The sequence below is a fragment of the Ziziphus jujuba genome, chromosome 1, assembly GCF_031755915.1.
Source record: "Ziziphus jujuba cultivar Dongzao chromosome 1, ASM3175591v1".
Taxonomy (NCBI): domain Eukaryota; kingdom Viridiplantae; phylum Streptophyta; class Magnoliopsida; order Rosales; family Rhamnaceae; genus Ziziphus; species Ziziphus jujuba.
This window is the reverse complement of record NC_083379.1, coordinates 23,941,277-23,957,632: the sequence shown is the minus strand read 5'-3', so window position 1 is coordinate 23,957,632 and position 16,356 is coordinate 23,941,277. Positions and strand designations below refer to the sequence as shown.

General features: G+C 32.0%; 1 long non-coding RNA gene across 1 annotated transcript; it reads left to right on the top strand.

Moving 5' to 3' along the window:
• Nucleotides 1-307: 307 nt before the first annotated feature.
• LOC132800386 (uncharacterized) lies at nt 308-10,214 on the top strand. Its single transcript, XR_009635460.1, has 4 exons — nt 308-814; nt 2,714-2,762; nt 2,861-2,928; nt 9,680-10,214. It is a non-coding gene; the product is annotated as an uncharacterized LOC132800386 (long non-coding RNA).
• Nucleotides 10,215-16,356: the final 6,142 nt, after the last annotated feature.

The window sequence follows — 16,356 nt, the reverse complement described above, 5'->3', positions numbered from 1 at the left end:
ATTTTCATGTTATAGTATATGACCAAATAATGTTTCAAAATTTTCAGAAAAAAAATTAGGTTAATTTTAAATTAATTAATTATATTATGCAACATCTACACATAGTAAGAATTAAAGTGTCGATATTCTATATGATGAAATTATTGTGTAAAATTTTTATATTAAATTATTTATCATATAAAATATTGGATTTCTATCTTTTAATATAACTTTCTTCTTTTTTTTCATAATCCCTTTTGCCCAATACAAAAATATATAAATATTTATATATATATATATATATTTTAATCTTTGCTAAAATGAAAATTTTAATTTGGACTGGGTGGGAAGTTTTCCATTGTATTTTTGTTTCCCTTCAAATGATTTTCTACCTAATCCTCTTTCGAAACAAGAAGCCTCCAACCTAATTAGTCTTTACCCCATCTATGGTTTGCTTCATCTCCACCTTACACTCTAACCAAGACCGGGTCTGCTTTGTCGCCCGCATCGACTTTGGCGTTTGACTACAATAAGCATTCGAAGAGCTATGAGTCAGCGAGACTAGGACGACGACGATTTGGAGTCGAAGGAGGAGGATGAAGTGTACGCTGAACAAGAGGAAACCCTAGATGACGAGCTTAAGGAGGAGGAGGAGGAGGATGTGGGCAGAGGCCGCTCAAGAAATAAGCGGATGAGATCAGATGAAGAGATGATGACTATGGCAGCAAACAAAGAAAGAGTTGCAACAAGACGCCCTCTGATGCACAGTCTCTTGATCTCGAGGCCAAATTTGATAGTGATGGTGAAGAGGAAGAGGAGGATGACGTTGATGATGGTATGCTTTTTTGGTTTATTTGCTTTTTATTTTTTCACGTTTTCATTTTTTGTTATTTTGATTTTAAGAATGGTTCTTGTTGTTTTTTCTAGTCAATTTGGATTGTACTGTATTGGTAATGCGTTTTGGGGATTGTAGGTTGTTTTATGCATTTTGCATCAGCTATGAGGATTTCAATGATGTTTAATGAGTTTCAGAAAATGCTATAGGGTTGAAATTTGCACTAGTATGATATTTGGGAATATAATTGGCACTGTGCAACTGAATATAGATAGGTAATTAGATGTTTTAAAGATTGGAAGTATGTAATGAGACATGTGTTATGGGAGTTATGGGAATCTTTTTTTTAATTTCTTTGAGGTTTTGTTGTTTTCCTTGACGTCCAAGAAATGTATGTGATTATTTATTTTGATTTATGACTAGTTTTACATTTGTTATTGTGAATATGTGATTACTCTACATTGCCTAAGATATTAACAATGTTATTTATAGTTCTGGTAATTAATATATTATCTATTAATATTTTGTTCATTATTTCTCTTGGCCTAGTAAACATATAAAAACTTGAGGTTTCCAGATTCCATGAATTTCTTGTTTATTTTGATAATTACATGAACATAGTAGTGGATGTTTCGTAGAATGGAATTTATTATTAAAGTAAGGCAAAAGAGAGTGTTTTTGGCTCTTTTCTCGGAGAGCCAAAAAACACTCTCTCTTTCGACTTTCTAAAAGAATTACATTGCTTCTTTAGTACTCTTCCTCTAGAAAGGAATGCATATAACTTATATAACTTAAATAGAGGGTGTATTGGAGATGCTCTAACTTATGAATATTTTATTTTGGCAAGTGATTTTCTTGGATGTTGATATAAAATGTTGTTTGGCGTGCTTAATCTTATAGACTAAATTCTAAAATGGGCATAATGGAGATCTGCCTTTAAAATTGTATTTGAAAATGACCTTATTGATTATTTAATATCTTGTCTCTAGATAAGATGATTGTCTATAAGGTGTATTATTCTCTTACCTTGTTCTTTGTTTTTATTTTTTTTTTCCTCCCTGGTTTTGTAATGCTATCATTCCAACTATAATTAGGCCATTCAAAGTGAATGAGGCTCATAAACAATCTTGCTTATAGAAAAGTGGGAAATGACCATAGCATTGTATCATTTCTAAAGAAGAAATACATGTTAATTTTATCTACTTTGCTTCTATTCTAATCTTATCTGCTTTATTTTTATTCTAATTGCATTGCATTATTTTGCCTCTTCCACAATTGACACTGCATGTGTCGTTGCAAGAGTGAAGGATTTAATACCTTTTTGCCAAAAGATTATGATATACAGTTGATGAGGATGAGATGCCACCGAAAACCCAAAAAAAAAAAAAAAAAAAAGAAGAACAAAAAAAAGAAAAAAGAAAAGTTAAATTTAGAGAAGCTATCAATTGTGTAAACTAGATAAAGGTAAACTATGTTCTTTTACTTTTAAATTATGAAATTCCATTCTTGCTTCCCAGTGCCTTAATAGATATAGCAATTAACCTACAGAAATGGTTACAAAATAATGAGCATGTGTACAAATCCTTCATAGAAATTTTGAATATGTATAGAAAAGAGCAGAAAGATATAAATGAGGTCTACAATGATAAAGTCATGTAATTTCTTATTATTTAAAATATAATGGCTTGCTTTGTTAGCCTTGGTTTTTCTCCAGTGAGAAACATTCTTTATGTATCTATTGTTATTTAGTTGGTTGTATTTGATCTGTTCTCAAGTTGCATCTCTGTTTGACAATCATCTAGACTTGCTGGAGGAATTTATAAGATTTTTATATGATACTTATGCAACACCTTCAACACATCTTTTTGGATATGATGATGATTAATTTCTTCATTTCAGTGAATGGGCCTCTCGTACACCTACATTGCGTCAAATACATATGGACAGGGTGGTTACAATATCTATCTTATGTTCTGTTTTTTGTTCCTCTTTTTCCTCCAATTTAGTTGATTATTGATGGTGGGAAAATAAATATCATCATTGTAGTAATGTAGATGTAGACAAAAAGGCTGAAGGATTTTGAGTGAATACTGATGACAAAGACACATTCAAGAGTGAGTAGTCATCAAGAAACAACTATTGAGCTAATATTTTTGGTTTTAGAGTTTTATACTCAATGCATGCATAAAATAATTTCTATTGTCCTGAATTGAAACATAGTTGAATTAATATACTCGATGAACACATTGTTTTATCAATAAATGAGTTTTCAAGGCCTCTCTCTCTCTCTATATATATATATATATAGATATACATATCTTGTATGCTAGTCACATATTTGTATGCTTTATTGATTAATTTATTTTAAGTAGTCATGTCATTCTTAGTTTACTATCTATCAATTATTCGGCTAATGGTAATCATTTATTTATAATGCTTTATTCTTTTAGTAGTTATATTGGTGTACTAGGAGTAGTACGAATCATGGGTATCTTACAAAGGCAATTATGGTGTAGGAGTTGGGCTTTGATTATTCAAATGTGAAAACTTGCTCTTTACTAAATTATTATTTTATCAATGTTAAATATTATTTTTGCTGTAGTGATGGTTGGTTCCTATCTATATGGATTAAAGTTATCCAACTAAGTAGTTTGCTAGTTTACCAAGTAGCTATATTTTGATTATTGGCTGGTATACTAAATTTTGGATTGCTTGTGAGTTTTTCTATTGACCTTTCATTTTACTTCTCTAAGTGTTTCTTGTGAAATCTTGACACTTTGTAATCATGTTTATGTTTTCTCCTAGCACCTAGGAAAAGGAAACATGCTTGACATCCAAGTACTTCTGATGTAGGACAGATAGCGAAAGAAAGAAAATAGAAAAGAAATATATAGGATTCTAGTATCACACTAGATTGATTTTAGGAATCACTCCCAAAACCCTAGGCATCACACCTAAGTTTGTTTTGCATCACACAAAACCAGAGAAAATAATCTCATAAAATTCTTGTAATATTGATTAACTCCTCCAAGAATTACAAAGAACCCTATTTATATTAAAATCATCTAATAACATTAGGAAACTAAAATAATAGGAAACCTAGTTAAATAAGGAAACTAATAACATTAAGAAACTGAAAATAATAGGAAACCTAATTAAATAATAAAATACTCTAATTAAAAATAGGAAACTAAATTAATATACTAAAATCCTTGAAGATCCCAAATAAGCCCATCTTGTCCTAGATCATGCAAATTATTAATGTTTGGGCCTTAGAATCTGTTTTTCCTCTTCTCTGATAAGTTTTTAGAGGTTGTTTCCATCTTGCATCAATTCCCCTTGGCTTAGAAAAACTTGACCCCGGCGAGTTGATGGCATGAAATTGATCATAGAGGTCTTGATTGAGTTTTTGAAATTCTTGGTCAGTGATCCATGTGCAATCTGAAAGTGGTCGGTTCTTTCACTTGACAAGATACCGTTGATATCCTCCACCTTTAGTTAATACTATTTGAGGATCAACAACATCTTCAATTTCCTCTTTTAATCGAAATGTAGATGATAGACTTGCTGCCTTGCTACCACTTGCTGTATCATTTTCATGTCCATCATAAGAACTTAGATCCTCAATATTGAAGACATTACTTATACCCATATCCTTTGGTAGATCAAGGATATAGGCAATTGAGCTGATTTTCTTTAAAATCTTATATGGACTAACATTCCTTGAATGCAGCTTCTTATAAGTGCCCCTAGGAAAATGTTCAGGCCTTATCCGAACCATTACCATATCCCCTTCATTAAATTCAGCAAATTTTCTCTTCAAATTAGCATGTGCCTTGTAGCTTTCATTACTTAGAGCAATTTTTCTGCGAACATCATCATGAATTTCTTGAATGTGTCTTCCAAAAGTTTCAGCTTTAGCATTTGGTATTGCTACCAAAGGCAAAGGAACCAAGTCAATAGGCTTCCTAGGGAGCATCCCAGTTACAATTTCAAATGGGCTGTGACCTGTGCTCCTATTTATGGAGCTATTATATGCAAATTCGGCCATAGGAAGTATTTGATCCCAACTAGTTATGTGATCTCCAACTAGACAGCAAAGTAAATCTCCCAAGCTTCGATTTACAATTTCTGTTTGACCATCTGATTGTGGATGAAAAGCAGAAGAGAACTTCAATTTGGTATTCATTGTCTTTCATAAGGTTCTCCAAAAATAACTCATAAACTTTACATCCCGATCTGGAACTATTATCATAGGTAGTCCATGAAGACGAACTATTTCTTTGAAAAATAATTTAGCTACGTGAATGGCATCCATGGTCTTTGAACAGGCAATAAAGTGTGCCATTTTTGAAAATCTATCAACCACAACCATTATGCAATCATGCCCCCTTATTGTTTTAGGTAATCCTAAAACAAAATCCATGCTTAACTCCTTCCATGGCTCATGAGGTATGGGAAGAGGCATATACAAACCTGTATTCTTCTTTCTACCTTTTGATAATTGACCTATTCGACATTGAGAAATTGTTTTGATAACATCCCTCTTCAAACTTGGCCAATAGAATCGATCTTCAACCATGGATATGGTTTTATCTCTTCTATAATGATCAGCTGCCCCTCCACCATGTAATTCCCAGATCATTTGCTCACGTAAAGATGTATTAGGCAAACAAAGTTTGGTTTCCTTAAAAAGATAACCATCATGTAGTGAAAAATTAGGATATTCACCTAGCTGTCCTCTTGTTAAAGCTGCATGTATAAGGCTGAAATCCTTACAAGAAGGATAATCCCTTTTAAGAGATTCAAACCCCACAACTTGAATTGCCATAGAAGCTAAGATATACACAACTCTACTCAATGCATCAGTAACCTTGTTTTCTACACTAGATTTGTGTTTGATAAGGAATGAGTATTCTTGCAAGAAAGAAATCCATTTCCCATGCCGATAATTCATTTTCTTTTGTGAGTTGATGTACTTGAGGGCTTCATGATCTGAAAATAGAATAAACTCCTTTGATATGAGATAATGACGCCAATATCGCAAAGCTTGAACCACCGTATAAAATTCTTTGTCATAAGTAGAATACTTTTGCTTAGCTTCATTGAATTTCTCACTGAAAAATGCAATAGGATGCCCTTCTTGACTAAGTGTGCCACCAATTCCCACATTAGATGCATCACATGCTACTTCAAAAACCTTCGAAAAATCTAGTAGTCGAAGAATCGGTGCTTCAGTCAATCTTTTCTTAACCTTTTCCAAAGCTTTTGTTGCTGTCTTGGTCTAAAGAAATTGGTTTTTTTTTTTTCATACAATCAGTTATTGGAGCCATAATCGAGCTGAAATTTTGAATAAATCTTCGATAAAATGTAGCTAATCCATGAAAGCTTCGTACCTCTTGCAATGAACTAGGAATTGGCCACTCTAGGATAGCTTTAATCTTCAAAGGATCCATTTCCAGTCCTCTTGACGAAACAACATAACCCAAGAATACCACTGATGATGTCATAAAACAGCATTTCTTCAAATTTGTGTAGAGTTTCTCTTGCCGAAGAACTTTCATAACTTGCTGCAAATGTGAAAGATGGTCTTCCCTGCTCTTGCTATATATCAATATATCATCAAAATATACAACCAAAAATTTACCACAGAATGGCTGTAGAAGTTGATTCATAAACCTCATAAATGTACTTGGAGCATTTGAAAGACCAAATGGAATTACCAGCCATTCATAAAGACCATCCTTTGTTTTGAAAGCTGTTTTCCACTCATCTCCGGGCCTTAGACGAATTTGGTGATATCCACTTTTTAGATCCAATTTTGAAAATATACACGAACCAGCCATCATGTCCAATATGTCATCAAATCGAGGGATAGGGAAGCGATATTGGATTGTAATCTTGTTAATCGCACGACTATCAACACACATTTGCCAACTCCCATCTTTCTTGGGTGTAAGCAAAGTAGGAACATCATAAGGACGTAAACTCTTACGAATGAATCCCTTCAACAGCAACTTCTCCACTTGCCTCTTAAGCTCCGCATGGTCACTAGGATTCATACGATATGCTGGAAGATTAGGTAATTGAGCTCCTGGTACAAGGTCTATGGCATGCTGAATGTTACGTAAAGGAGGTAATTCACTTGGAAACTCTTCCGGAACCAAATCTGAAAAATCAGACAGCAACTTCTGAATCTCTATTGGAAACGTTTGCTTGGTGGTTGCTGTTTCCTTCTTCGTTTCCTTTGCTAGAACAGCATATATAACTCCATTTTTCTTACTTTCTCGCTCAAAATTCTTCTTAGTAAGAATATGTAGAGACTTTTGTGAATTGTTAGAAACCTTACTTGCTTTTTCCACCTTATATTTATCCATCTCAGCTACCGTCATAGGCTTCAACACAACCTTCCTATCTTTGAACATGAAAGAGTAGGTATTTTCTCTCCACAGTGAAACACATCTCTATCATAAAGCCAAGGATGACCAAGAAGAATATGTGTTACTTTCATCGGAATCACATCACACCAAATTGAGTCATTGTAAACCCCACGTGAAAAAGAAACTAGACAGCGTTGGGTTACCGGAATTGAAGTATTGTTAATCCATGCTACTTTATATGGATGTGGATGCAGTTCAATAGAAAGTTTTAATCGTCCTACCATAGATGCCGAAACAACATTCATACTACTACCACCATCAATGATAAGTTTTTGTGCTTGATTTTCACAACGAACCAACATTTGAAAAATAGAGGTGCGTTTCCAATCTTCCTTCTCATCTTTCGGAATTGAAAGGATACGTCTAACAATAACATTTAATGAAGTATCTACTTCATCTTCTTCCAAGTCATCAGGATTATAAACTCCATAGTTGAAATTGTCTTCATCTTCCTCTCTTTGTTGATCAAGTTCTTCATGATGTTCTACATCAAGATGTAGGTTTCTTTTAGGACAATTATATGCCATATGACCAGGCTGTCCACATTTGAAACATTGGTTGCCTTTTCCTCTAAGTTCAAAAGCATTAGGAAAAGGTACCTTGGCGTTCATAGGTTGTTTTAAAGGCTGATTTGCTATAACTCTGTTGCTGCGATTTATATCAGGTCTTTTGAAACTTCCAAGATACTCCTCCAAATCCAAAGAAACTTGAAAAGCTTGCTCTAAGCTATAGATAGGTTGTCTTAGTAGCTCCCTCCTAATGTCGAACCTCAAACCAGATTTAAATCTTGCTAATGTTTGCCTTGGATCTTCAAGTAGTTGGCTTCGAGTCTTCAACTCATCAAACTTCTGCATATACTCAGCAACTGACAAATTACTTTGCTTCAAGTTGATTGCTTGCTCACATAATTTATCATAGTAATTGGTAGGCATGTATTTTTCCCTGAGCTTAGCTTTCACCTCTTGCCAAGTACCAATGGGTGCTAATCCCATTCTCCATAAATCTCCTTCAACACCCATCCACCAAATTTTGGCAAGACCTACTAGCTTCATCTTAGCGAACCTTACTCTCCGACCATCATCCATATCATACCAATCAAAATATTCTTCAATGGAAGAAAGCCAATCAGTAAACTCAGTTGGATTTACTTTACCTTCGAAATCTGGTACTTCAATCTTTATCCTCTTTATGATGTCATCAAAAGTATTGTGATATCCTTGTGTTGATTGCAATATATCTCTCACCCAATTAGGTGTCTGTTAGGCTGTAGGGAAAGGCACTGGAGCAATTGTCTTTGCTGGCAGCTTCTCTTGACTTTTATCATCATTGGCTTCAAGATTCTCATCTTGTTCATTGTTAGTTGAAGAATTGCTAGGTTGAGATATTTAGGCTTCAATATTACTAACCCGAACATTAAGAGACTCCACTTGTTCGACCATACGAACAAATAATTCTTCAAATTGATTGTCAGTTATTCTACCTCTAAAACTTTTTCCAAATCTCGTAGTCATGATTCCTTAATTCAAAGAAACAATCTGATCATCGGACACTGTTCACGTCGGATTACTGTTCACGCAGAAGGGTTACTGTTCACACCAAAGAATTACTGTTGACGGAACTGCTTACGCGGCTAGGGTCGGAACCAGGCTCTGATACCAGACTGATGTAGGACAGATAAGGAAAGAAAGAAAATAGAAAAGAAATAGATAGGATTGTAGTATCACACTAGATTGATTTTAGGAATCACTCCCAAAATCCTAGGCATCACACCTAAGTTTGTTTTGCATCACACAAAACCAGAGAAAATAATCTCATAAAATTCTTGTAATATTGATTAACTCCTCAAGGAATTACAAAGAACCCTATTTATATTAAAATCATCTAATAACATTAGGAAACTAAAATAATTGAAAACCTAGTTAAATGAGGAAATTAAAAACATTAAGAAACTGAAAATAATAGGAAACCTAATTAAATAATAAAATACTCTAATTAAAAATAGGAAACTAAATTAATCTACTAAAATCCTTGAAGATCTCAAATAAGCCCATCTTGTCCTAGATCATGCCAAATTATGTTTGGGCCTTAGAATCTGTTTTTCCTCTTCTCTGATAAGTTTTCAGAGGTTGTTTCCATCTTGCATCAACTTTTCCGAATTTGGGACAATGTTGTCTTAAGTTGACATAATTGATTCTTCACCAATGATGGTCGAGTAGAATCAAATTTTTCTTTACTATTATAGGTTTAAAAATCGATCAATGATTTTCTTCGTTTTTGCTTCCCAGTAAAATTGTCTAGCACTTTTGTAAGACAATTGCTTAGCTCTATGGTGTTAAGACTTGACAAGATATTGCAAACTTAAGTCATTGTTTTATATTTTATCATCACTTTCAACTTATTATCTTTATATTTACAAACGTTGTAGGAAAGATTCTCAAGGAAATGGATTATATGCTGGCATTTGGGTCCTCAAAGGCTTCTTTTAAGTTATTATGGAAGTTTAAGCTCCTTTAAATATTTATCCTGTCCCGGTTTGCAGGTATGCAATTTTTTTGTCAGTCTCCATAATTTTTCTAGGTGCACCTTTTGAATAATGGAAATTTAGGATTGATGGGTAGAGAAAGACTTTTTTTGATAATTAAATGGTAGTCTTATAGCTTTTCACATTGTCTTTATATCTATATATATGTATATATTGTATTAGTTTGAATTTCAATTTCTTATGTCTTCTTTTTTATTTGTGATTAGTTCTCTTTTCTTAACGTCAATAGTAATTAGCATTTTTTTCATGTTTGTGTTTAGAGGGTTTTTTATAAGATAGTTGGAGTTCTCAATTTAAGGTTTTAGTTTTCATAATGTATATTCATTTAGTTTAGACATTGTAACATAGTTGGAGTTTTTTTAGTTATCTTATTATTTTTAGCCAATTGATGTAATAGGTTGGTTTCATTTAATTTAAGTTATTAGCCAATTGATGTAATAGGTTGGTTTCAAAAATTTAAGGATGATGCCCAAGTTTAATGCGATGGAGCACATGTGCTCAAAATTAATGCAGTGGCAAGTGCAATGCAACATTTGCTTCCCCGATTCCACCTACACTTCTTCTTGCCACCGCCATCTATATTGTTTACTATACTTGTTTATAGATTTTATTATCTACATTGTATTATGTAGTGACAATTATTTCTATGTAAAGTCAATTATAGCTTTTATAAATATTATTTAAATATTTTTAATTATAAAAATTTAATAATTTGCTTTACATATTGTCTATTTTTGATTTATTAGTACTTGATTAATTTAAGATTTATTAATATTAATTTTAAAATGATTAAACTAAAAAATTGGTTTCTATTGACCAAATTTTGGTTGCTGAAAGTATTAGCAAAAGTTTGATTGCTAAATATAGAGTATCATTGACCAATTTTTTGTGGTTAACATTATTTTTAAATATGTATAGCCATTAAGTGACCAACATGTTGGTTGTTTTAAGTGATCGTCAATGACCAAACAATTTGGTCTCAACATGTTGTTTTTAGTGACTATAATATTGGTCATTTATAATTATGAAATTGGTCACTTTTATAGTTTCATATTACCAAATTTGGTCAAAATGTTACTTTTTTAGAGATCTTATGAGACTAAAATTCGCTCATCAAAATATCAAAACCTGGTTGTTAAAATTTTTTGAGTTTTAATGATCAAATTCTTGTTGGTAACTAAAAATAATTAGTTACCACCGTTTTAGCGACCAGGCTATGATCTTTTTTTCTGGTTGCTAAAAACTTTTAACGACCAAGATATGACTTTTTACAACTAAAACCAATGGTCATTGAAAGGGTTTTTTTTCAGTGGTGAAATCTAGAATCAAAACTTCATAGCGTACAGTTATACAACCACACCTACCTTAATTGTAAGGAATGTCACCGACATTCCTGTCATTTTGACTCTAGATGCAGTGGTCTTAAACCCAAACCACTGCAGCTACTATTTCTCGTAAGGATTTCACTCCATGCCTTTATCTTCGAGACCTCCCTCACATAGAACTTAGCTATACCGCCACCATCATAAAGGTCTTCCTCACAGAGATACACCAACACCATCAGAATCATCTTCCTTGCAAAGGAAAGTGAATGTTTTTAGGGTGTTTTATAAGGTGGAGAAACTGAAGGATTTCTTTCTATGTGAGAAAATAAAAATCGAAGAAAATACTCAAAGAAAATGAGAGCGAATCATTCCATTATAATAGAAATGTATAAAATATGGAAAGAAACGATCTCCAAGGTCTTCAACATTCCAAATTAGTTAAGAAATTGAGATAACCATTAATGACAACTAAAGAATCTTTTTGTCTCTACCAATCTGTAACTAGTGCTGTTCGCACAACACGATACATTTTCGAACATTAAGTCAACTTTGGTCAAACTATCTATGTTTTACTCCAAAACTTTATAAATATCATTTTAAACGAAAGCTAAAATACCCAAAGCTTAACATCTAGTAAAACCATGAAAAAACAATAAAAAAACAAACTTGGATCTCTCGAGAAAGAAAAAAAAAAACTGTGTGCAAAATTGGGTACCTAATCAATTAATAAATATGAAACTAGGTTTTGAAGTCACTCAACACTCCTGACTGAGTCTTGCTCTTGATGCTCTGATGTAGACTATGATGGACACATTATAATTCAGTATTTTGAATCATGAAAATTGAAAACACATAAAAACTTACTGAGTATGATCAATTGTATGCCATGGATGATGCAGTAGGTTGATCAAATAAGCACATGTAATAATAATCCTACAAATCTATATTCATGGTACATGATAATCCACAACTCAATATTCAATTCATAACTCAAAATATTTATAAAATTTATTAAATAATACTCATAATCAACATATCAAAATATTCTAATAAATACCAAAACAAGTATATACTTGTATAGCCGAATATCAAAATTTATTATGCCAAATCATTTCTTTTAATGTAGCATAATATAATAAATCAAATGATTCTTTTATAGTATGTAATAAAGCAATGACTTAAATAACTATAGAAATAATGATAATAAGATAATATATTTATATATATCATATATGATTAAACATATAATTACCAGAATCATTTTAGAAAATAAAGTTCATTCATAGATAGATCGCAGTTCAAATTAGCTCATCAGCCAGATCATCTCCAATATCAATTATGGTGCCTACAAAAATAATAAAATATTTCTTAGGCTCCAAAAATTTCACCAAAGACATTAAGTGCATACCAATGTCTCAGTATGACTTTAATGACTCTAAAATTTCTAAAACTAGTTACAAAATAGTTTACTTATATTGTGAGCCCTAATTACCTAATACACAAAATTAGGATTTTTCACTCGAAAGTCAATTTAATGAAATTAAACCTTCATTGGATCCAATTAACACTTAATTATATTAATCCAACTTTATTTTTATCTAATTGTGTCCAAATATAGATCAATTTTATCTTGTATTAAACTAATTGACCCAAAAATGAAAAAAATTACCAAATGATATCTGAAATTTACAAACTTTATATCGATGGGAAGCCCATGCAATGAAGAATGCAATAATGTACTTACCTTGTACCAAAACTCTTAATGGTGACTAGAAAACCTCTTCATTATTTCGACCAAACTTGATGTTTATGGATCTATCAAACTATGAGGAATTTCAACAAATAGAGGCTGGATTCTTTCTCAATGGGTCTACAATAGTGGAGATAAGGGTATGGTTAATTCAAAATGGTTGGAAAATGGCCTAAGCCCTAGAAACCCAACCTCTCTACCGCCAACCTTGAACGGTCGACTGGTGGTGTTCCAACTTGAAAATATATAACTCCACAAATGCATTCTAAATTTTCTAATTTACTCTAATAAACCTCAAAGTCCTAATAACAAGTATTGAAGAATCTAATTTCATTAAGATATCAAAAATACATAAACTTTAAAATTGGGATTTTTCATTATTTCATAATTCCAATCTATTAAAACTTTTTAAAGTATCTGAGAAACACTTTGAACCTTAATCAAAAAAATGGCCTCCAGTCCAATTTGGAGATGGTACTCCCTTTTATTTAAAAAAAAAAAAAAAACCAATACCTTAATTAGTGTCTAGTTTGAAATTCATCAATCAAAAACAAACTTGTAAGACAAAAAAAGTGAACCATATAAAATTTTTTTCCTTCCATTATAAAATAATCAATCATGGCACTGCAGCAGTATATCACTTCTATATAGTTTCTCATTCTACAAAGTTTTCCAAACTATTAAGTTCAGTACTTTATAGCCAACACCAACAATCATCACCACCCACCAACCCAACCATCAATCATCTAAAACAAACTAGTTCAAAATTAGCCAAAATTAGACCATAAACTCTAACAATCCATATAATAAAATCAATTAACTTAGAACTTAGGTAACAAATATTTAAAAAAAAAAAAACAAAAAAGAATAGGAACAACTTATCAAAACTCATCTTCAAAGTTAAAAATTTAGGTCGAAAAATGAATTTACAAATTTTATAGAGTAAAGCATGAATCCAATTCTTAACCTCATAATTAAAATAAATAAATTTCCAAAAGTCTTCCAAAACTTTAAAGAAAAATCTTAACTTTATAAAATGAAAAAAAAAATTCAATTGTCCCAATGTCTTACAGTAATTTAGAAAATTGTCTTAACCTTATTTGTTTCAAAATATAAATCAAATCCTTTCTAAGATATGAAAATGGAACCAAACCTCTTAGTAAATTAGTTGGTCAAAAGACAAGTTAAATTTCAAATATTTTAATTCCACAACCCACGGATTTCTAAATGCCAAGAACCCAAATTTAACTTGCAATTCAAGCAACACCAATTCATGAATTTAAAACACACTTCATGTTACTAATGGCCATTTCTCAATCTCAATGTTTAAAAAAAAAAAAAAAACATCATTTAGAAACACAAAACCTTTGATATGATTAAATTAACTCACAAGAGCTCAAGCCAAACAAAGCATCCATTCAATTATTGCTTCCAGCCACATTTGATATGAACCTAGGTCGACTTGTGCCTAAACTCGTATTATATTAGCCCGGATTGAAAAATTAAGTTCGAGTTCTCATGGTCACCTCAATAGCTAATCAACCTGTAACTAGAAACCTTGGTATATTGAAGATGCCACAATAGGTGATGAATATCCTATTGATAAGTCAAACTAAAACACTTAATTTATATTAGGTATTTTAGATGTTCAAAGAGAACAAAGAGATTCGTTTCTCACAAATAAATTTCTGAATAATATCTAAACTGCCTTCTCATTGAAAATAAGCCTTGAAATAGGTTTGAAAACACAAAATAAAACCCTAAATAATTAGGTCAAACCCGGCCATTGAGATTAAGAAACTATGCTTGGCCAAATTTCACCTTCCTTTCCTAAATTAATTTGTTTTAATTAATTCCTTTATTTTGAATAAGGAATTAATTAATTTACAATCAAAATAATAAAATTCTAGCTTTCCTAAGTTGATTTTTCCAGCAAATAAACAAATAAAAACCAAAATAAAAGATAGTTTCCTAAAACAAAAAGTCAAACTCAGATTAGGAAAGTAGTTGACTAGTTTGACAACTAAGCTAACTTTGACCAATTTCCAGCTTGTAAAGGCTCCAAATCAACTTCAATATACCACATAGGATACCAAATAGGGTTAATTATGATTCCCATATGTTTTCCTTGATTGGAACAAAGAGAAAGAGCTTAATCATCAAGATATGTCAATTCCAGTGACAAAAGGTGCATTTTTGGCCAAAAATGTCCTCCATGGGCAAATGGCCTCTTTGGTTGCTTTTGCTTCTGCCTTGACTTGATTCCATGATCTCTTAGTGATAGAAATTGAGTTCAAGAAGCGTTGAACCCATTCCCTGCTGCTCGGAGTTCACAAATGCACTAAAACAGCTACCCGTGTCCATATCGACCTCCACCACTTTGATGCTTCAAACAGGCTTTAAATCTTTAGGTATTGACAAGCCCTTTTGAGAATTTATAACTCCTTATATGAAGCCAGCAAAGTTGTCCTTAAATCTCTTGGCTTGTGCCCTAGTGATTAGTCCAATCTTCAACTGTATCGGATCAGCACCCCAGCTGGTAGTTGATTGTGCAGGTATAGGCGGATTCTCACAACATTAATTCAAATTCTACAAATTCCATCATTCATCACAAATGTCCAACTTATTCACTTTAATCCCCATGATTCTCCAAACATAACCAACATACCTTAAGTACCCACAAGTCAAACTTTACAAGAATTTATAAGAAAAACTTAGAAATATTTTTATGGTGCTTATCAGTTTTAAGACAAACAAAAGTTTTAACAAAAGAGTTGATTGATAAGATCACCTCCAAGATTCTTCTCGAATACCAAAAATGGTCCTACTTAAGGAAGCCCCACCGAATTCTCTATCAAAAATTCTATAAATTGGATGTAACCTAATATAAAATAATAAAGAACTACTAATGGATTCCCACCCATAATCAACAAAAACAAACCACACTGCAATAGCCTCATTACTAACCTCCACAATCTACATTAAGGGTTCCAAGATGAGGATCCCAAAGAAAATGAAATAAAATATAGAGTTATTATAAAGGTTCAAGACTAGAGAACAATGTGACATAAGTCTAATAAGTACACGAAAGGAAAAATAAATCAAAGCAGTACAACAAGATACTAAAATACAAGTGGAGAAGTCGTAGACTAACGGAGAACATGCTCAGAGATGAAGTATACAACTAGTCAACTAAGGCTTAGGAAAGACAATTTAAAAATAAAAATATAAGGCAAGCTCAATGAATGAAAAAATAGTATATTCTTAAAAAAATCATTGTCCTATAAAATCCTTTCTTTAAAGACCTCACTTTCACTTTCACTTATGAAAAGTTCATCTATTTTGAAAAACAACTTTCATAAAACCTATATTTATTCCCTAACATAATATTCTCATAACTCATAAGATAACATAAATAATATCAAAGTCTCCATAAACTCATAAGTAAAATAACATTTTCATAAATCATAGTTTGTATAATACCA